The 23736-nt window shown below is 38.1% G+C and overlaps 1 pseudogene; it reads left to right on the forward strand.

Annotated features, from left to right (window-relative positions):
- The window catches only part of LOC149138360 (uncharacterized), a 55155-nt pseudogene extending 36519 nt beyond the window's left edge, over positions 1-18636 (forward strand).
- Positions 18637-23736: the final 5100 nt, after the last annotated feature.

The following is a 23736-nucleotide window of genomic DNA, read 5'->3' on the forward strand; positions in this document are numbered from 1 at the left end:
ACTTATACAAATTGTGAATATTGTTAAGTATAACTAAAATTGTATAAATAAGTTTAGTTAATCACCTAATATCGGGCTGTGGGTAAGGACTTGGGTAATAACACTGTTCGGTCCTCGATTAGGGTTGCGCGAAGGCAACATCTCATGCTGCGAGGTATGGGTAAGTGCGCGTAGTGACGTGCACACAGGGTCGAACTGCATACCACTTGAAACCATCAGACATCTCCAGGGTGCAGAAACCTTGTTCTAGCACCCTCCCATAATACTTCAGCTGAGATCTCAGTCCACGCTCCACGGACTGTTGCCGAAAGGGCTAGTAGTGCAAGGATTTGTTTGGCTAAATCACCTCTGAACTTGGGTCAGGCCCCAACAAACCAACATGTCTCCTACAACTAATGATTAGAATGAATGTTTCAAGTGCAAATCAGTAAGGGTTGAGGTTGTTTTATAGTTTTTTATATAGAATTTGATTGGTAGGGAATATTTTCATGGATTTCCATCTCCCAAATTCAAATGTGTGTTCTGGATTGATTTGTCCATGATCTAATGGCTGATAAACTTTCATGGTTGATCCTTTTGCTTTCCTATGTTTAATTCCTAAATTGAAAGGGTTGGTGTGTTTAATAACTGAATTTAAAGGGTTAGTGTCATTTATTGCATCCTTTAAACCAATTACTGAATTGAATGGTTTCATTTACTGCTTTCATTAGGTTGAATAGTTAAACACACATGTAGATATGGTTGACACACATTTCACCTGTACCTGTGCAGGTATTAAGCAACAATGAGATGTGTTGGTCCAGTGGAAATCAATGGGTGACTGTTTGATGGGATAGGTGTACTCTTGGATAGAATTCAATGTAATTTTTTATAGTGTATTTTGACTTAATTGGTAATTCAGAGTTGGACGTATTTGGGACAATATGTCTTATCAACTTGTTATGTTAAGGCTTGGTTTTTGGCAGTTGTTGGTCCAATCAATATATGGGCTCATTTTGGACATAATTTAATAACTTATATAACTTAATATAAATTATTTATGTGCATTTTTTTGATGGGTTATGATGATTTATTGATGGATGTGTGGGTCCAGTACTATAAAACTAGTGGTCCCTGCACAACAATAGAAGCCTATTCCCTACATCACTTGCTCAACAACATTTCTTCGAACAAGAGGAGGGTTATCTTGCATAACCTAGTTATTTATGCACAATTTCTTCACACCATTCTACCTTACAATGTTTTTCCCACAAACATTGCAACTGAGACCCACAAATTATAAATATCAATGGTCACGTGTACCCAACCTAGGACCCATAAATTATCCAACTTTCATATCTTAGTAGCAACACATAGCTCAACACCAAGGTTGCTTTCTTTTCACAATGTTGAATCAGTTACAAAAATCGCCATCTAATCTCTCATGCAATTGCTCCTCCACTATTTGCATTTAGCACTCCATAAAACAACACACTTGCTCCAAATCCACCTTTCTCAGAACACTTGCAAGGTTCTCCATGAATTTTACTTCCACGCGTTGTACATACGACATGAAGGCTACAAGAAAAACAAAAAAATAGGCTTGCATGACGTTAAAGAAGTTTTACTTCTGAAAAATATCTAAGTTATTAGCCATTTTGAAATGGGGCTACTACATGTGGAAAACACCACTATGGTGCCAATTGAAAGACATAGAGCCAATACAACGTCAACACAATAATGACTTTAGGTTTTACAAAATCTCAAGCCCAATTTGCAATATTTGAGTTCTCCAGTGATTCTTCAACTCTCACATTGTGCCTCACTAGTGTATCCAATCCTTGCCAATTGTTGACACCACATCGTCAATCAATCTTGTTCCTTTTCACACCTCCATAAGTGACCAAGATTAATACTCACACAACTTGACTTCAATATTCACTAATCTACAAACAATTTTGAGCCCATAATGGGTCAAATCCAAGCTTCGATACCAAACCTTGTTGGCACTCCTAGATGTTCCACACCATAATTGAAAACCCTATCCAAAATGTTCGAAACCAATACTTGTTCAGGTAATAAGAAATAATACACAAGAAATCATCTATTGTGGTTTTCTTCTAGGCCACTATCCTCACCCAACTCACACACAATCTAAAATAGGTCCACCACATAATCAACACAGAAAGGAGGAGGTTGCTTACAAATCTACGACTCAACACTCACTACCACAAGCACATGAGGTTATTACCAAACACCAATCACCACAACTAGAAATAAAAACACTCACTTCTCACATCCTCGGCTCTGATACAAGATCTAAGCATATAAGATGGGTCACACATTTTTTAATGCACACAAGCCACTCCTTAGTTTTTACTTCGCACTAACTGACATTGGCATATATTCATGACTTGAATACAACTACACACTCTAATGCTGCACTTCACACTACATGACTCTATTCTCCAACTTTAGTGTATTCAACATTTAATCGTACAAGAATTTTCCCACAGAGGAACATTAATGTCAGTTACTTGATTCTCTACATTGATTCACAAGGCCATCCACACACCAACCGCTCAAATTTTGTTGATCTACCTGTCCATAGGTCCTGCCATAAAGGAATAGTTCCAATGCTAACTCTAATACCACTTTTAGAATCAGAGGAAAAAAATGCAACTATGGATACTAAATTAAATAAACAAATCTCAATAAAAAGATCAAATTTCAATACAAATATTGGGTTACCATACTATGTCTGAGTATCAATATTTATACAAAATTTTACGTCAGTTACATAAATTTAAAGAATCAATTTTGCCTCTTTGATTTTCGATGAGTCTAAGCAGGTTTTGACCTTCAAACTTTGGTGAGTTGAGGTGATGAAGACTAAGGCAGGACACAATGGAAGTGGTGTGGAAGTGCTGAGGCGGTGAGATAATTACATGTCTAACGAAAAAGAGCAAGATTACATGTCGCAACATCTCATGGCCCAACCACCCTTTTGGCCTGCTTTTAGATCATATTGGCTTCCCTACCTCACACACTCATAGACAACTTATATGAAAAAAATAAAACAAACCCTAGCTAACAAGGGGAATCATGCCTTTTTCCATGACATGTCTTCTAGAGGCTTCCATTTTGTTTTTAACTTTTTACAAACAAATAATGAAATCATGTATTCTCGCCGTGATTGCCATGATGCTTCCTTCTAGAGGTTTCCAAAAATCAAATTTACGTCGAGGATGGACTTATGCTCCTCAATCAAATATATTGCTCCATAGCCATATATTTATCATCTAATAATTATCAAATATGGCTTAAGCTTGATTCATTGCACCCCTTCCTTCATTGCTACATCTTTATACCAATAATAATGAATATGGATCTAAATTTTTCACTTGGTTAGCATTGTTAGAATGTGTATTGATTGGTTTAGAATTTATTGTCTTTTGTTTTATGTTATACTTTGCGACATGAGCTCATATTTTAGTCATTTTTACCATACATTATGCTCATCTAAGCCAAGCTCAAGAAATTTTCACATTTTTCGCACCAAAATAAAGAATTGTATACAAATTTGACACCAAAATGAAGAATTGAAAAACAAAGATGTACCACAATATCGTTATAAAGATAAGATAATTATATGAAGTAGCCAAATATATGTGAATCACAAGGCCAAAAAACTGTGATATTATCATCACCCTCCTTAATAGTAATAATAATACATTCCATGCTACTATGCTTAAGTTGTACTATAACATTGTAATTAAATTGTTCAGTTTATGGCTAATCATGGTTGCACTATGATTATGGTTGATTACAGGTGACTATAACGAACTAGAACAACCATATAAATTAAATGGGTGGTAAATGCGGATAGCATCAAAACATGTTAGATGCATCTCACTTTTCCAATTTTTTTAAGCGCATATTATTATTATAATTATTATTATTATTGTTACTATGAAAATAAATTTTTAAAAAAATAACAAGATTCCTAACCACAAAGATTCATGGTCACTTTACCATGGAGATTCTTAACCTATAAGTAGGTTTTGTTACAATGTCATAGATCAATATCATGGCTTACTTATACCACATGCTCAAAAAACCATAATTCATGTTCATATAACATTTTTTTAAAGAATTAAGCTGATTAAAAGGGTGGAAAGGACATAGCTACTTTTAAAATAAATATCCACCTGACTACTAGTAAGAATATATATATATATATATATATATATATATATATATATATATATATATATATATATATATATATATATATATATATATATATATATATATATATATATATATATATATATATATATATTATAGTAATTCTATTCCAAAATATACATGCCTATCGACAGAATTATGGTTAACCATGGTTGATTATGAAATACTATAACTGGCCATAGTTGCGTTTTGTTGACTATGATTAAATATGTTGAAGTAAAGGTGAATGAGAGTTTTAAGTTATGGTTAATGAGAGTTTGATTTCATCAACATATAGTTGACTAATGGTCACCATGGTTGTCCACATTTAACTATAATTGATTATGAAAGATTATGATTAAACATGGTTGAACATGTTTGGATGTGTTGCATAAGGTAGAGCATGATTGACCAGAGTTTCCTATGATTTGACCATGGTCAACCATTTTTAACCATGGTTTAACTGTAATTGACCATGATTTGATTGTAGTTTTCCATGGTTATCCATGTCGAATATGGTCAATCATGGCTAACCATGGATGCTCATGTTTGACCATAGTGGACCATGGTTGACCATATTGGACCATGGTTGAACATAGTGGTCTACCTTTAAATATAATTTATTATTGAAAATTATGATTTAACATAGTTGACCACGTTACCTATGGTAGATCATGTTGGTAATAGATGACCATGGTTGACCATGATTTCCCATGGTTGGGCATAGTTCTAATAGTTTGATGATGTTGACCATGTTTGATAATGGACAATGATTTTGACCATGGATGACCATGCCAAATATGATAGATCATGGTTGACCATGAATGTCTATGTTTGAGCATGTTTACCATGGTTGACTATTTTTTCCATGGTTGTCCATGATCAAACATGGTGACTATGGTTGACTACGATTGAATATAGTTTACTATTATAGGTTACGGTTGATTATGGGTGACCATGGATGATTATATTCAACCATTTTGACCATGGTTGGTGATGTTGAGAATCGTTGTAACGGGTTGACCATGTTAACTATAATTGACCATGATTCAATGTCCATGCTTGATAATAGTTGTCCATGTTCTCTATAGGTCACTATGGTTGATTATAGTTGACCATTGTTGGATGATGTTCATCATGTTGTGACATTGAGCTATGTTAAATTCATTGTGTTCTTGGACACTAGGTTGAACACAATTTGTTGAGTAAGACCATGGTTCGAACATTCTAACCATAGTTGACAAGAAGTGACCATGGTTAGCCATGTTCTCTACAACTTACTATGTTTTACTATAATTGATAATGGATGACCATGTTTGACCATGGTTGGACTTTGTTCATTACATTTTGATGTCAGGCTATGTTTGACACATCTATTGATTGGGTTGTGTTCATGACATTGCTCCATTGGATTGTGTTCTTTAGATTGCGATGTTGGCCTATATTGTTCACACTGAGACATTTGATCATATTTGACCCATTGTGATGTTGAGTTATATTTGGCACATTGCGACATTAGGCTATGTTTATCACATTGTGATGTTAGGATATGTTTGTCATAATGTGATTTTGAGAAAAGTTTGTCATATTGTGATGTCATGACAGGTTTGTTGGATTGTAATGTTGATTGATATTTGACACATTTTTATAGTAGTTATATCAACCACTTTTACTAACGTGGTTGATAATGTTCGTCAAATTCCAATGTAGCATAATATTTTTCACAGTCATTAGGTAATGTTCGTCACATTGTTGTGTTCGAAAATGCCTGTCACACTATTACATTAGGTAATATGTGACACATTTCAATGTGAGGTTATGTTTTTTACATTGTGATGTTGTGTAATGTTTGTCACATTGTGATATAGAGATATGTTGGATCATAATTTTGATGCATGTTTATGTTTGAATATAATGTTAAGTTATGTTTGTCACATTTCAAGGTTGGTTTTTGTTCAAAACATTATGAAAATGGAAGTTATTGCCAAGTTTCTTGAAAACAATTTCTAATGAAGTTTTCCTTTTGTTGCAGAAAAAAGGATTTCTGAACAAACATGACATATTGTATAGAAGGTAACTTTCATAAGATGTGATGTGACATAACTAAGAAATTTCTTTCGTGAACCAATAATTTTTTCATGTAACACAATTGTTTTCTCATACAAAATCTCACACTTAAATACAACTTGCATGAATTTTGCAAATGATGTTATATATATATATTTGCAAGACATTTAAATACACCACACATGAACCATGAAATGTATGCATTGCAGCTTAGTACATATTATAAATATATTTATAATTAATACTAATCAAAGAGATTGTAAATTTCCCACAAGATATAGAACTATCAGTGAATGGGTGCACTGTTAAGGCACTCCTTATGTTTTGGTTTTCAGTTTGAAACCTTGTGGTGTTCGGCCTTCCTAACTTCTAACTAGACATTATAATAGTCGTAGTGAGATTGGCCCCATATCACATGAATATGAGATTTGATATATATATATATATATATATATATATAATATGTAAAATTATATTTGCAATTAAATAAATGTATTGAACTAATTAATTAAACCTAACACATATATTCAATGATAATTAATACCCATACTTAATAATACCAATATTTAATTTTAATGAATATATATAATTTTAATAATATATAAAATTAATAAAATCTTTTATGCAATGTGAGTACAAGGTTTCAACTCCAATTCTCAGTTGCTTATCTATGTATGTGACAATAAGGATTGAGAAGTCAAAAATATAAACCAGAATAAACTTGAAAATAAAAATAGAGCAAACTACCCTTCAAAATATTTAATAAAAGCTAAATATAGAGAAAAGAATACATAACAATAAATAGCTGAACTAAAACTAATTAACCAACTAAACTGAAAGAAAACTGAAGACAAAGAGATAATACTCTCAACATTCGTTATAATCTATTTTGTCATATAAATAAACCAACAAAATTACTAATTCTTTTATATACCTAACCAACGAAGTAAAGCAATGCAGAACCAACCCGTAAAACGAACACATTAATTTCTAAAAGAAAGGTGTAAAACCTTTTCACTAAAAAGAAGAATTGATGTCCAACGGATAAAAGAAAAGAATTGATATACCGTAAATTAGCAGTCCTTGTGAGAAAAGTTGCTGCATGTTCCATTCAACACATCGTACTCATGCAATAAAAATTAATATCTTATATTTTAATAATTATAAATATAATAAAAATTAATTAACTTATATTTTATTTTTAATTATTATTATTTAAATTTTCATATATATATAAAATAAAAATTTTAACGATGAAAATTTATCTTATTTTATTATGCATATTTTTAATTTATAAATAGATTTTTTTATACTATTATATAATAAGATTTTTAATCATAAAGATTCGTTTAAATATTTTAATTTGTAAATAATTTTTATTGCATTATATTAATATCACATACTCAAAAAACTATAATTAAATATATAATTTAATTTATTTTTAATATTTTTATAACTAAATTGGAAAGTAGAAAAGCATAACTAATTTTTAGATAAAATTGAATTTTTTATCTTGATCACTTGTAAAGATATTTGGTAGATATTTTGTAAAAGGTAAATCATTGTTATCTACCTATGGGTTAGGCCATTGACTAAGGTGTCTATTTTGGAATAGGGCTCCTAGAATTTTAATTTAATTACCAATATGTATAAGAATTTTTCGGAAGAAATCACATTGATAACAATTTAACCTCCAGAAAATATTCTAGAATATTCTTAATAGCAACCACAAATCAAATGTTGAGATTTATCTTAAAAGAAGTTATGTTATTTTTATCATTTTAATTAAGTTAATTAATTAAAAAAACATGAATAAGTGTAATATAAAATGAGCAATTGATATAAAGATTTGTATGTGAAAATGCCAAAGATATAATTCCAGAGAAGTCCTCAATTCACGTATGTTAAAAAATTACTGATATTGGATTTTGTCGCTGGGCAAAAGAGGCTTTACAAGAAATGACATTGTAAACTCAAAGAAGGTTGATTCCAGGTGACCTTGCAATAACTTCATTTAATGAAATAAGCAAATGTTACAATAACCATCTATATATTAGAAATCAATTTAAGATACCGTGTCGACAATATTTCGTGGAACCATGTGTTCCAATCTATGTTATCATAGATTAGCCACTAGCTAATGGTGTTCCATTCAATAAGAAAAAGCAAGTCGGGATGAATGATAACATGGTCGTATGGGTAAATGTTTCAATTTGTGAGTCTTGGTCTGATGGTAACGGTCTAGGTTGGCATGCATAAATTTTGGCTCTGTAGTCGTCCCTAGAAGCCCTGAATGCACCACATGATTATATTTATATGTATAAATATAGGCTCCAAAATTGTGTGGAGATCTCTTGTGGAATATAACCAATTGTTGTAGCAACTACAACCACCCTCCAAAATTTTGGCTCGCATGCAAATTTCAGAACCTACCTTGGATCCTATGATCAATCGTTCCTTGGTCACTTTTTGGTAAGGTGATGATCTCAAGCCTCCTCCTTGATCTTAAGGGTTGTTCACATTCTCATATTTATGCAATATGTGTCATCTTTAGGCATAGGGATTGTTGTTTGTCATCCAAAGGGAATGTTTTTTTTCTTCAAGGTAAATCTTGTGCGTATGAGTTGTTTTCATTACATAGACATGTTTCACACTCACTTCATGCACTCTTGTCATGAAGGTTTATGCATCAAGCAGAGTATGTTTTATACATTTTGGATGGTCTACGTTGTATCACTACGTGTTCGTGTGTGATAATAGTCGAGTCCTATCACTGTTTACATCTGTTTCACTGATCTCACAAATAGCCAATTTCCTAAGAAACTTAGTCTCATCCAGCTTCCCAGAACTGTGCACTTTGCTTCTGTAACCCTTAAGCTTTTTCCCTTGCCTGCTGGAACTGCACAGTGCAGAAAGACCCTAGCCTCCCTTGGCATCCAAAACTGTGCATTGGTTTCCTCTAGTGTCCTTCCCCAACCGAAACCCACTGTCTTTAGAAACTGCGTAGTGTTGTCCCTCAGCTGCCCAACCAGCATTGCTCTCCAAAAATGCATAGAGTAGTCAGGCAACCAACATTGCTCTCTAGAAATGCACAGAGTAGTCACACAGCTAGCACTGCTTTCCAGAAATGCACAGAGCAGTCCGACTGCCTCGCATTAAGAAACTGCAAAGAGGTGTCCTCCTAGGACCACACCCCACAGCAGTGTCTTGTCATTCGAAAATGCACAGTATTGTCCCTCAGCTATTCAGGCTACATTGCACTCAGAAACTGCGTAGAGTAGGCAGTCCAACCTTGATCTTGAAAACTGCGTAGATCATCCAGACATCAGTCACTGTCCACTAAAACTACACTGATCTATCTCCTAGTGGCTATAGGAAAAGGTGACATGATGCATCACTCTCAAGGAGTTGAGGAGAGGGAACAAGAAACTAGGTTATCATTGAGACCTCATGCAAACTCCTTTGGATGCATGATCATCTCAAGGGTAAGCATGATAAGTAAAGAATATGTTTTGAAGTACATCTCTCAGTGAAGCTTGAAGGACTGCTTATCATTGTCATATCATTCTGTCTTTGATAACATTCATGTTTGCATGCACAAAATCATTTATTGTGTTTCCTTTACGTGTCTTGCTTCCATTTCACTTGTTTGACTAGCTGTCTTCTTTGGCATGTTGATCACTATGTCATGCTTGCGAGTTTGTTTTGGTAATTTTGAAGGCTTGTCTTTGTGTGTATGATTTGTTTTCACTCTGTCGACATCCGTCACACTTACACACAAAGTTGTAAACATTGTCGCACAAGTGTCGTCACAATCATTCGAAGACATATTTCAATTGTCGCACTTATCGCTCTCAACCTTCGAGTGAGTCTCACTGAACAAATGTTGTCTTATTGGTTTGAGGTGTCTTGTCATCGATCCATTCTAAGTGTGTGATCACATTGTCGTGTCTGCATGAGTACAATCGCTTCCACACTTAGTCAATTTTACTTGAAAAGCTATCAACGGGACAACCCTCCATTAACTAGACCCGATTTCAGTGACCTTGCACTGTTGCCCAGAACTGTGAAGAGATTGAGTCTATCCTCTGGGAAGCCTTCTTTGCGGAATTCTGGAGATGAGACAACTAATTGACTCCTATAACTATGCAAAAGTTGTCCCAGAAGTCAATCTAGCCGGTGCTTCCCACAAGACCTCTCATCAAGCCTCCCACTAGTCAATCGGAAGAAATGACTTGAGCTGTGACCTAGGGCTGTACTGATCTCCAAAATTATGCAGATATGTCATGTCGAACCCTTCTTCCCCGATCTGGAACCAACTCAGGAATTGCGCAGAGCTATCCTGCAAGGCCTTCTTCCCCACTCTTCAACTAGCTTAGGAATTGTGCAGAGTTGTCCTGCCATGCCTTCTTCCCCACTCTACAACCAACTCAGGAATTGCGTAGAGCTGTCCTCTCCAGCCCATCTTCCCTGTTCTGCAACCAGATCAGAAATTACACAGAGCTTTCCTGTCGAGCCCTTCTCCCGCACTCTCCAACCAACTCAGAAACTACGTAGAACTATCCGGGCTCATACTATCTCTTAGGATTGCATAGTTTTGACCAGCAGCTCCCACAGGCTGACCTTGTTCTCCTTCGGAAAACTACGCAAATTTTTTCTGTCAGTGCTTCTTACTGCCCGCATTGTCTTCCCCGAAGAAATTGCACAAATCCAAGCTAGATGACCTACTCAGTGCTCACCTTGAAAATTGCACAGATTGGCCCAGTAGCTCCTTGACACCCCGCCTAGCCTTCCTCCTAGAAACCACACAATTCTGCCTTCAAGTTAGGTTTTTCCCCACAGCTGTCATTCCTATATTGGATCGCCAAAATATATCTCCCAGTGACATCTACGCAGTTTTTCCCCACAGTGCATTAGAGCCTTGCATCCCAGCCCATGTTGTGCTCTCCATAGTCTCTTTGCCTTGTGCCTTTCCCGACCACCTGCACCGAAATGGAAAACAATGCATCATGGAAGACTAGGAGATTTTTGGATTTGATGTCATCTCGTTATGAGTGATTGTAGGAACATGTACATCGATGAAACATGGCACGACTACAAATGGAGCAGAGAAGATCCGCATGCTATAAGAATCGCTCGCAGTCAAATGAACACATGAAGCACATTGAACAAGCGAGTGAAGGGGACATATTCACATGCACCGTCAAGCAAAGACCAAGACCATCGAAGACCCTGCATGCTTTACCATGCGGAGGTGAAGACATGTTACATTGAGCGCACACCATCACTCAGCAGCACAATAGCTTAACACGGACACCACAGTCAGCCAATACATGTCTGCAGTGTCATGTCGAGTTGTGTCAGCCACATCCCTACTATGGGCCATACTTGTTGTAATCAATGTAATGTAAAGTGGAAGTCCAAGAGACCCACATATGAAGTTGAAGATTCATGTAAAGTGGAAAAGTCATAGGAAGTCAAACAATCATGAGGGAAGTTGAAGAGTTACAAGGGTCACTTATTCCCCCTTGGCTATATATACCCCCTCATTCTATGAGAAAAGTCCTTTTCACCTTACCTCCTCCCACATAGCCTTGACAGTCTATAGTCTATTCTTTAAGGGGCGAGAAGTGACTCAAATGTCCTAGTACTGGGACTAGTTATGTATGGTGTACATATGTGTCTTGGATCTTTTTATTAATTCAAAAGCCTATCCTAGGACATCACATTTTCACGCATGTTTTGTATCTTTGTAAGACTATTCTTTAAACATTTGTAATGCATGTTTGCTTAACCTATACTAAGATAGTTAAACTACATCAATTATTTTAGTACTCATATTGTTGAAGATGTGTTGTATTATATATCACTGTTGTCATGTATGTGTGGACTACTCTATTGGACATTAGACATACCATATTTTCGTATTTCTTGGTGTTAACAACCGTCACCCTGTGTGTACTATTCCACTGGATGGTGTATGTGTTTTCCCTTGAGCTTTTGTTTTCACAACTTCCGCATCCACTGTGGACTATTACGTTGGATGTTGGACATACCCTTGTTGTTGTTAGTGTGTGTTTCTTCTTGGGTTGGGAATATTCCCTCTCATCAAGAGGTTCACTTTACCTCCCCCTTTTGACAGTAAGAGAACCTAGACATAGAGTTACATTACGCACTCACCAGGCACACTCACCTTGCTTTCTTGAAGTCATAAGCATAACACTCTCATGTGCTAAACAACAAAAGCTAAGGCAAATCTCTAAGATAATGGCAACCGAGCCATGATATTGGATGGGACTCCTACACCAAATGGTGTGAGGTCTAATTGGGACTTCATACTAGGGAGAACCCCTTTGTTGGCGGGTCCAACACCATCAACAAAATGGCGCCAGAAGGAGGGCCAAATGACATGTTGTGCTCGTAGAGTCTGGTTTGAATCTCTTATTTAAAAGGGGTCTTCCTAAAATCATAATCTCGGGATGTTTTTCTATAAAGCCTAAATGTACCATCCCTATGGAATTTATTCATGACTTTTCCAAGTTGAAGTTCAATGGTGAGGGTGAACCGTCTTTTCATGTGCATGTGCTTCAATTTATGACTCTTTTCCATCGTCACCAAATAAAGTCTGAAGATGTCTGGGTTGTACTACTCACCCTCACATTCGAAGGTTGTGCTCAACAATGGTGTCATACATTACCCTTTGCCTCTATCGAATCATTCGGTCAACTTTCTACGATGATGATTCAAACATTTGATGAATATAGCCACCGATTCTCCGTGAAAAAAGTTGTAGCTTAAGAATGTAGCCTGACGAATCAGATTAGGACTTTTCTTATCATTTCCTTCCCCTTTGTTGTGAAATTCTTCAACAAATTTTGAACTTTGATTTCTTGAGAGAAAAGTTTAAATGCTTGGTTCATTTTTCTCAATGCGATGAACCCCTTGATTTCCCTTCCTCCCCAACTCTTGTGGCTCATGAGGCACCCTAGATTATAAAGGAGGATCCCATCACCCCATTGGTTCATTTTCCTCCTCCTTTTCTGGTCCTGATGTGGGTGGCCCCTTATGCTGATTGCGAGGCTAAGGAACCCACACAGCATGTCCCCAACCCATCTTCTCATCTATCTCCTACTTCCATTGATGATATTCCAGAATGGCTAAGAGAGCCTAAAGCCAAGACTCAATCCTCCATTCCGCAAGATGACATCACCATTCACAACTCAATTCTAGAAGTTGATCTACCTCTCTCCCATCCTCCATCATTCACAAGCCATGACTCCTTGTACCATGACTCGCTTGATCAATATGTTTCTCGAGCCAACTGTGCACATTATCTCAATTCTCAAGTTACTGGCTAAAATTGCGATTGGGCATAAGGCAATCACATTACAGTGGGAGAGGAGAAGAAAGGTGAGTAGACTATCAATTCCCCATCTCTGATTCAAAATTGTATGCATCAAAACAATGGGCTTCCATTCTCTAACAATTATCAATCTGTTAATCTCAGTGAAACATCGTGTATAGTTAATTCTTTCGATCAACCACCGGTCTTGGGCAGTCATCACTCCCATGCTTCCATATGCCGTGACGAACGCCCAAGTACATCATATGATCTTCTGTTTTATCATGAACATTCTAACTCAGATCTGGAATGTGCTCTGGTTAAAGCAAACATCCATATTGAAACTTCCTTTGCACCTCACTTGCCTATGTGTCCTACCATTCACAAGGCATCTACATGTGGCAAAGATACTCCATATTCTCTTGCTTCTTCATCTGATGAGTTATCTCCTCGATTGACACAAGGACGTGAGGCTGATCATGATGAATATAGTCTCAACACACAAGACTCTTCCCACTCATCATCATCTTGTATGTTGCATGAAGACAACTGTTGACTTGATGTGGCCTGACCCAGGTTCAACATTATCTGCACCTACCAAAAGAACCCTAACTGTTGGCCCTTTTGGTAACAACCTACGTAGCGCAGGTTGTAGTCTCACCCGAAGTAGTATTGGGGGATGAAAGAACTAGGTTTTGGCATCTAGAGACCTATGTGATAGATTTATGTAGTCCTTATTGCTTAGATCTATCTCCATGCACCCTTAACCCTTCCGAGTAGACAATTACCATAAATGCACTTAACAAACTCCAGATCTTCGCGAAGGTTCTTAATTGGTATTAACATGCATAGATATTAAAGATCTACTATTTTCGCGCAACAAATAAGCATTAATTCATATAGATCATAACATAGAGAGAATTTATATATACTTGCATAAATAAGAAATAATACACAGGTGCATTCAAATTGGCTCAAAATTGTCTTTATTAAGAATAATCCTTCAAGTATAGACTCATTTTTCCCTGCGCACTCAGTTGCAGGGGCCCACACATTCAGCCTGAAGACTTACCAAGGTCTATGCGCACTCAGCTATAGGAGCCTTCCCCTTTCATCTAAGTATAGGAAACAGACTTTTCCTGTCTTGGCTTACTTTCCCTTCCAAATATTCTTATCAAAAAGTTCGATACCTAGACTCACTATGACTCATCTATATATAGCATTTCAATTACAATACCATGGTCCGCGGACCATGGGCGGGTCTCAAAAACTCTCTATCACTTACACACCTAAGGGACTAATGCCCCTCTGACTCATACTAGCTTCACGCTCCGCTTCCATATTACACAGAGACTTTACATGCTTACAAAAGAATATTATAAAATTTAACCAAAATTTTACTCATCTTAGCCCCAGGGACCCTATCCCAACAGGCCCCCAACACAAATTGGGTGACTTTCCCTCGAGTCACTCGAGTGGCATAGCAATATTGTCTTGGAGTTCGTGGAACTCCATCTTTAGCACTTGCAAATCAGCAGTACCCTGCACCGCGGCCTACTCTACTTCTTCGACCAACTTATCTGTAGTAGGGCCTTCCACCGTGAGGCCCATCATCCTTTGCATTTGCTGGATAGTTTTCAAATTTTCTAGAACTAACAGAGTGAGACAACATGCTTCCTCTGTCCATGGTTGTGTCTTGGCCCTTAATATGGCCTCTTTATGTTGCAATTCTTCAATCGCTGTCTGCAGCTAGTGTCCTTCCTGTAGTCGAGCGAAGCGCTAGACTAGCGCCAAAGTCGGCACAATTGACTCAATTTCGTCGAACTGTTGCTGCTTCTCCCTGATATCTGTACCAATATTCTTCATAGTAGGTTCCTCCTGTAGAGATGTCCAAAGTTCCATGTCCTGTTCAAAGATATCTATCCAATCCTTGATTGTTGTGTCGAGAGTGGTGATTCCCTCTTTAATTGTGACTTCGCATTGTTCCAGTATTTTGGTGGAGTGGTCGGCTACAAATTCAACTGCAACTCAGAGATCTACATCTGTACCTCAAATCAAACTCGGTCGATTTCCTTCTTTGATTCCCTGACTGCTGTAGCCAACTTTTGAATATTTGTTGGTGATGTTACATCTTTGGGAATGTTGAGTTTTGGCAGTGTATTATGTTAGACTCTGTCTCATATCAGAGATTGATTCTTCTTCAAAACAGTGTTTTGAAGAAGAAATCATTTATGTGTTGTTTAAATTTGTGTAATTTATCTTCAGCTCTTCCTAAGACAGCAGCAAACTTCAAAACTTCTACCTGCACAAACACAATTTCAAAGCATCATTTATATATATTTTGTGGAGAGCAGGTATTGCAAAATGCAGGTATATATTTTGGTTGTCTTTATGGTGTTACAGCTCCATTGCAGTTGGATGACAGTGAAGAGATTCATGTGTTTGACTACTTTGAAACCATACTGCACATTTATTTGACACCAGTAGCCCATGAAGCTCTCAAATCTCTGCGTGAGCTATTATTGGAAAAGGCTACAGATACTGTAAAAGATTCTTCAGAAAGTGTTGGGCATAACCGGCGACAAACACGTGGAAGTGAGGATGGGCTTATAGCAGATGAAAGACTGCAAGGAACTGCAGTATCACCAGATGATCTAATTGCACTGGCACATCAAGTTAGTGCCGATTTCCTCCAGTTGGAACTGAGGAGAACTCAAATCAATACTGTTTGTTTCAGAGAACCAATGTCAGAGACAGGGCGGCATGTCTTACAAACCTCCCATACTATGGCAGCTCCAGCTAGCACACATATGAAAGGTACATAGACGTAGGTTATCAGGATCTAGCTTGTCTGACTCAGATCCCCATTCAAGTAAGCCGTTTCCAATGGTACATCCTCATTCTCCGATTACACAACCTGGATATGCCAGTTCAGATGTTGGGAGTGATAGTGCTGATATAAGAGGACGGGTTCCCTCAAATGATAGGTATTCTAAACCTCAGTCAGAGGCAAGATGGAATTCAGAGTCAAGATGGAGTTCAAGGAGAACTTCAAGAGTAACAGATGACGATCTGAGATGAAATTTGTACATTGGAAAAGGGGGATGCAACATGTTATAACCAACTCCTTCAAGACCTTAATGATATCGAAGCTGGATATTCTGCTCAGGAAACAGCATTGGTGATGGCATTGAAGGCACTTTCTCAGGCAGTTTCCTCTATTAATGAGTATCACCATAGTTCTCTTCTAAGCTGTGTTCTTGGTATGAGCTTTTGGAATTATAGTTTGGATGTAGCAGATGGTTTGACAGAATTTATTATCAAATTGGCGACATCAAATGGAGGGTTTGTAGATAGGTGCTTAGACATGCTTGTCAGGAATTTCCTGCCGCCTTCATGTGGATTGCCACTATTTATGGATTCCCTAACTAGACGGTTGATTTTAGGTGGGCTAACTGCAGATCAACTCTTCCAGAAAAAGTCAGAGCACCTAGCAAGGAAAAATAAAATTCTAGATCGTGTGCATTTGGCAATACAACAAATGGCAGAACTTGTGCCCACTGCTGCATTAAGACTGCAAACAATAATTCTTCGAAGAATGGCACACAGAGTTATTCATAAAGATTGGAATGCTTTGTATATTGAGAACATGCTCAGGGTGGAGAGTAGTGCTGTTGGAGAGATAATTGGTAGGAGAATACTTATGGCAGTGGTGGACAGGCTTATTGAGATTGATGTTGAAATAAGGTGGGAATATATTTTACATGAAGACTCAAGCAAGGTCTACACATTTGACATGGAAATGGAAGATGATGAAGAAAATGAAGAACCTGGGAAACCTGGTAGTGAGGCAAAGGTTCAATTGCCAAAATCTACTGCTATGCAGAGTCTAGGTGAGGTTGCAGATAAAATGGATGTGTTAATGGAATTGACTTTAGAGCATCTGAAAGCTTGTGTTGATGAGGGACGCTTGCCACAGGTCTATGATACTCTCATGCATTCATTTCAATCAACTATTTTGAATACTCACAAGTCCAAGTTTACCCAGTTCCTTGTCTTCTATCTTTGCTCGTTGGCTCCAACAACATGTGGTGCAGCCTTTGCATCTATTCTTTGTGACATTTTTGTCAACAAATCTCGCCCACCAAATACAAGGATGACTGCAGCTGCTTATCTAGCTAGTTATTTATCTCGTGCTAAATACCTGCCTTTATCTATAGTTTCTGCGTCATTAAAAAGGTTGGTAGACTGGTGCTTGCAATACTTGCCTCATCATAATGAGGATTGGAAGGCTATGAATCCAGGAGTGCATGGGGTCTTCTATTCAGCATTTCAAGCTGTTATGTATATTCTTTGTTTCCGAATGAAGTTGCTCATGGATGATCCTCAACAGAGATTACTATTAGAACAGTTGTCACTGAAAAATATAATTGAGCACACACTGAATCCATTAAAGATATGTTTGCCGTCAGTGGTAGAAGAATTTCTAAGGCAGGTTAAAGCATTTTATCTATTTGATGTTTTAGAATTTACGAGTTCAAAGAACGCATTGGAGATGGAGGAATCCAAGGCCTTTGGGGGTGTGAGAGGCTTGATATGTTCTTTCCATTTGACCCATACTTGCTAAAACGATCAGACAGATTTGTCAGACCAGCTTTTACTTTCTGGTCAGTGGGTCAGACTCCAGCCGAGGAGGATGAATTTGAGGACACCATGATGGATGAAAGAGATTCCGAGACTTGGGATGATGATGCAGAGAGGAATACTTATTCTGAAGATTTTATGGCTGACAATAAGGGAACATTTTCTTATACTACAGAGGCAGGTCCGATTGTTTGATAGTGTACACTATCTAAAGGCTTTTGGATCTGGAGATGTTTGGGTTGCAGTAGGATGGACAAATGATGTGATTCCAGCAGCTAAACGCATGTCTAATGTTGCCGTAGCTGTCCCAAAGTCTGGTACCAGCTTATGGGCAGATCTTTGGTCAATTCCAGCTATTTCCAGTATTCCAAGTGATAAAGTTGGAGGTCGTGTGCGGGATCCATCTCCACTCATCTATCAGTGGTTCGATTTCTGCTTGCAACCTGTAAGGGCTACACCCTTTGAGCAAGATGTCTTTCCTGGGGCTTCCCCATTGTTCCTACCAGATAAAATGTTTGATAAGAATGACTCTATACAGGGAAGATCCACAAATAAAATTGAAACTACACCAGTGAAGAAAAGGTGCCCACAGTTCGATACAAATCTTGTTGCAGGGATGCCGCCTGCCAACATCCTACAAAAGAGTGCCAAGGGTAAACGTGTAATGTCACCGCTATTCAAACGGTGCCAGAACAACAAAGAGGATTCGGTTCCTATTTCCCAGATTTTAATTAATATTGCAAACTAGATATGCGCTCCAGTTTTAGCCAAACCATCAACAGAATTCAGTGGAGCCCCCTCACGAAAGCGCTGATTATTTTTTTTAGTTTATTTTGTTAATAAGGATAATAAAACAAATCCCTCATCTTGGGGTCGACTTGTTTTTCCCAGCTGTAGTTTGTTTGATATTTTTGTGAGGTTCGTTAAAACAGCGCCCTTTTTTTTGGGCAGTAGTTTGACTTATTGTATTAAAAAATTCATTTGTAAGTAGAGAGAGAGGGAGGAGAGTTTTTTCTGAGCGCTGGGAGCTGCTGGAGAAGCAGAGAGCTTTTTATTGTACAGTTTTATAACAGAGAATTTAATGGAATTTCACAGCTCTGTTTGCCGAGATTCATGTGGTATGTTGATTTAGCATAAGTTTTTCCCTTTGTCTCATATGTAATCAGTTATATTCCATTTCATTTCATGACCCTTTCAAGCTGAACAAATGAAGTGATTAGGTAGGAATTCATAGTATTATATGCTCCTCCTATAAGTTTGTTCGCATTCGATGTTTTCTACTGTTTAAGGAGGATTCAGAGTTATTGTCTGCCCTCCTTAACTCCTCACCAGTCTTGCCATCCCGTTTGAAACCAGATTTGGTGTTAAATTGCATGCCTACCTTGCCTCAGTTGACAACCTGTGTAGTCATTATATTTTTCTGTTTGAAGCTGTGATTTTGCCCATGTAGCCCAGAAAAGCCCCGTCATTCCATTAAAAAACCCCAAAAATCATCAAATCAAACCCCCTATCAATTTACTAGCCTAAAATCCTTATTCTTAATTGGTCAGCCTAATTATATTATAAGATCTATCAAATCTGACCCGAGAGAGCCTTCTCATACCTCGTAGGGCTAGCTACGAGGTGAAATGGTTTGATGTAGCCTTGAGAGTTTGTCTATTTCAGCCTAGGTGAATTCCAAGCGCTAACATATTACATGCATGTGTAATGGCTGCCTCCAAGTTTTGGCTACGCGTGGCCCTTTCTTCCTTCTCTTTCAGTGCCTACACCTTTTCTGCGAATATGTATGCGTTTTTGGTCTTCACTTCATTGATTACTAGTAGCGTGCACTGCCCCCTGCCCTTAATTCATTGGATACTTCTTGATGTAATTCATGGAGAGTTTGAATAGGAAGTGCCACGAGATTGACACCTAAGTCCTCAAGCTATGCCAACTGAGTGTTTCCTTCCTCTGACTACATAGGTAGCGACCCCTCTAGTAGTGGAATGACTCTGAGGTCTAGATTTCGATCAATATCCAACACATTCGCGCTCTCTTGTTATAGGCTTGCTTGAATCTTGCTCACCTAACCAATGATTGCTTGCAGCTGTCCCATCTAAATTTGCAGGTCGCGTAGATCCTTCTGCACATTCCCCAGCTCTTGCTGGTACTGCTATTCAAACTGTGCCCACAATTCCATCGTGGTGTCGCACACCTTATCTTCGATTTCATCCAAGTGCCCCTAAGTGAGGACCATTGGATTAACTTGTGTGTGCTTGTCAGATTTCTTCTTCTTTCTAGGTACAAAATTTGTCTCCTTTTTTCGCTTTTGTAGCTTAAATGGAGTGCTCTGTCCCTTGCCCCCACCTCCTTCGAAATCAAATTCCCCTTTGTCCTCAGTGTGTTGAGAAACAAACTCCTCAACATCGACAGTGGTATCCTTAGCAATGCGCTCTTTCTTAGTAGTTGTCTTAGCAGCAGCCGCCTTGGCATCCACTTCCTTCTTCTGTTGTGCAACTTTCTCTTGAAATGCATCCGACTCAACCTATTTTTGCTTTTGCGTTACTCTATTCTACATGGAGGAACTCTCCCCTACCTTGCTTGTACCTGCACAGATATCTGAGGGGTGTAGCCACTTTCCCACAATTTCTTGTACATCAGCGTTACCCACCAGGTACGACAACTTGTACCATGTCTTCTTTGAATCCTTTCTTACACGGATAGACACATTGTGAAAATCCACCTTGAACTCTGCATAAGCCTCAAATTGCTCAAACAGAGTTGGTGATAGCCTCGACCTTTGGCTTATCGCTATGTGTAGAACCATTTCTACCAACACCCAAAACATCATCATCTCCATGACTCTTACAGGGTCCTCTGTCGCCCATAGCGAAGCGAACTTCGCGGCTTTTGGTAAGGCAACATCCTGTAGAGGGAATTGACTATTTTATGGTAGCCTCCACTTGACAAGGGCAATAAATAACAATAGCCAGGCATAATGGAATGCCTTGTCATCATCCTATGCTTCACGACAGCTGGTCAAATATTCTTTACAGAGGTACTGCACTCCCTTAGCACATTGGGCAGCAAGTGAAATTGCTTGTGCCGGAACCTCGTCCACATGACACTTCCTCATGATCTTGCAGGCCAAGATCTGCACAGAAAACTGCAACACCTTTTCTGTAATAGAGTGGATGGAATATCTATGTGACTTATTTACTAAGCCAAACTTGCTTTTCATTTGGTTCACGAGTTTCCTTTCTTTGGTTTTACCTCCAAATGCCTCGCCTAGATCGAGCCCTTGATATGGCATCATCGTAATGCGGTGGATCAGCATGTCTATAATGGGGATGGGTTCTCCCAACTAGAGACACCCATCATGTAATAGGGTAAGAAATTGTCTCACATAGACCATGTTGATGATTGTTCTACTGAAATGCGACACGTACAACATATTCAACAATCCTGCCTTTTCAACCCCCGCGACCCAATTTATTGGCTCCAGTCGCGTTACTCCGATCTCCTCATAGTAGATCTTCACCAAATACTTATTTGGCACCAACTGGGGGAATTTCTCATGATCTTTCAGATCCCAATCTTCCATTTTGAGTGTAGGAATGCACCCTAAGAGTGCACCTTCAAATACCACCTTCTCCGGTAGTAGTGGTGGAGAAACCATAAACTTGCCGGTATCTGGATCTTTCAGTACTTTCGTTTTGCCTTTCCGTAGTGAGATATACTTTAGGAGCCAAGTTATAGGCTCACCCTCTTTGGCATCCAAATCTTGAATGCCTTCGCAGCGCTCTTCTTCATCAATATCAAGGGGTTCATGTGGCTATTTTGACTTGTCTAATTTACCCTTTTGACAAATCTCAGCGGGGTTTTTCCTTGGTGACTATCTCACCGGAACTGGTTGCGGTTTTGTTTGTTTCTTATCAACAACAGACAACTTAGGCCTAGGTGATGTAGCTACAGAGGGTGTTGCTTCCATTGTCAGCATAACTTCAAGGGTTGTAGCTTAAGAACTTGCGGCTTCTACAAGGTTAGTGGCCATCATTCTGTCCAAGATGGCCTTACAGAAAGTTTCAGACACGTTAGCTAGCCTTAGGTACTTACAAAATTCTTCCCAATCAGACAAGTTCATTAACTTAAGGCAAGAAAGGTCACAAGCGATTTTCAGAGAGCAAATTGTTCTAATGTAGGGCAACATGCCAGATTTATAGGTGATTTCGAATTTGAATCTGACCATTCCCTCCAAATTTCTATCACAAATGCATCTTTGGCAGTATATTTCCGAAGATTTGTGCCATAAATTCAAACTACCCACTCCTTCTGTTAGTGTCAGTCTTTGCAACCTTCCACTAGTGATCAAACATGCTCTTACAAAGTGGTCTTAGGGTGTCAAAGTCAAATTTCATCATTTCAGCGAGTCTTCAAGTAAAATTTGGTCACTAGGTATTAGGTCTAGGATTGTTTTCACTCCTTCCAAAGTTTTTCAAGTATTGATTCATGTCACCATTCGGTTGAGTGTACCATCATTCAAAGAGTTTTCATCATTATTTCAGGTTCCAATGGGTCATTTTACACCTTGTTTGTGCTTCAGTTGTAACTAGGTAAGGCTCATTTCCCTCTCCTAGGGTTTTGAAGGTAATTTTTCTTGGATGGTCAAATCATCAACAAAACTTGTATCCTGATGCTCATACACCTTCCCCTATCATTAATACACATTCTTAAACACTTGCCATCACTGATATCCCTCAAATTCATCATTTTCCCACAAACCCTATCCTATTGCTACAATTTGACACTTTTCTAGGTTAGGCCTGTGTTTTGTCCTTTTGGACCCCTTCCCCTCACTCAATCCTTTAAATTCCACTTTCCTCTACTTCCTAACATCCCTCCCTAATTCCCAAAATTTTCTCAAGAAATTAGAAGCCCCTTATCGCCTTCATTTCCCTTCATTTCTACAAATCCCCTGTTCCACACATCGGGATAGGTTTTATTCAAATGATGTTTCTGAGCAAGAAAAGATGAATTTGACAAAAGTGAGAGTGGGTTTTGTCCACCATAGAGCCAATAATAAAAACCTCATTCAGTTTTTACACAGGTCTCATTGTTTGGGAGAAATATCCAAAACATCATTTGCCTCAGGAGAGTTGATGCACTTCTAGAGTGACCTTGGGAAAATCACTCTTTATCCTAGCTGGAGTGACCAAATGACTTTCGTGATGAGTCAAATGATAACTAGACAAAGAGAGATTTCCAATGAGTTATCATGACCTCAATTTGGAGTTGAGAAAGGCCTCCAAAAGCTGACTGAAACAACACTCTACATTTTGGGAGCCTCATTCTTCACATTTTGACCAGTCTTGGGAGATTGAGCTTTTGACAGGGCAAATGAGCTAAAAATTAAAAATTCAAGATGTTCTGGAAAGTAGAATCGACAAGATTTCCAACGAGATATCCCACACCTAATTTGGACACCAGGACGACCT

Source organism: Pinus tabuliformis, chromosome X (assembly GCF_031772625.1).
Source record: "Pinus tabuliformis cultivar Carrire ecotype Pingquan chromosome X, CPIR1, whole genome shotgun sequence".
In the NCBI taxonomy this organism is placed as follows: domain Eukaryota; kingdom Viridiplantae; phylum Streptophyta; class Pinopsida; order Pinales; family Pinaceae; genus Pinus; species Pinus tabuliformis.